The following is a 666-nucleotide window of genomic DNA, read 5'->3' on the forward strand; positions in this document are numbered from 1 at the left end:
CTGGAAGAAATGGACAAATTCTTAGAAAGGTATAACCTTCCAAGACTGAACCAGGAAGAAATAGAAAATATGAACAGACCAATCACAAGCACTGGAATTGAAACTGTGATTAAAAATCTTCCAACAAACAAAAGTCCAGGACCAGATGACTTCACAGGTGAATTCTATCAAACATTTGGAGAAGAGCTAACACCATCCTTCTCAAACTCTTCCAAAAAATTGCAGAGGGGGCTTCCCTGGTGGCGCAGTGGTTGAGAGTCCGCCTGCCGATGCGGGGCACACGGGTTCGTGCCCAGGTCCAGGAGAATCCCGCATGCTGCGGAGCGGCTGGGCCCGTGAGCCATGGCCGATGGGCCTGCGTGTCCAGAGCCTGTGCTCCGCAACGGGAGAGGCCACAACAGTGAGAGGCCCGCCACACCATACTAACAAACTGAAGAATAAAAACCATATGATCATCTCAGTAGATGTGGAAAAAGCTTTTAACAAAATTCAACACCCATTTATGATAAAAAACTCTCCAGAAAGCAGACATAGAGGGAACCTACATCAACATAATAAAGGCCATATATGACAAACCCACAGCAAACATCATTCTCAATGGTGAAAAACTGAAAACATTTCCTCTAAGATCAGGAACAAGACAAGGATGTCCACTCTCACCACTAT

The sequence above is a fragment of the Physeter macrocephalus genome, chromosome 11 (assembly GCF_002837175.3).
Source record: "Physeter macrocephalus isolate SW-GA chromosome 11, ASM283717v5, whole genome shotgun sequence".
Taxonomy (NCBI): domain Eukaryota; kingdom Metazoa; phylum Chordata; class Mammalia; order Artiodactyla; family Physeteridae; genus Physeter; species Physeter macrocephalus.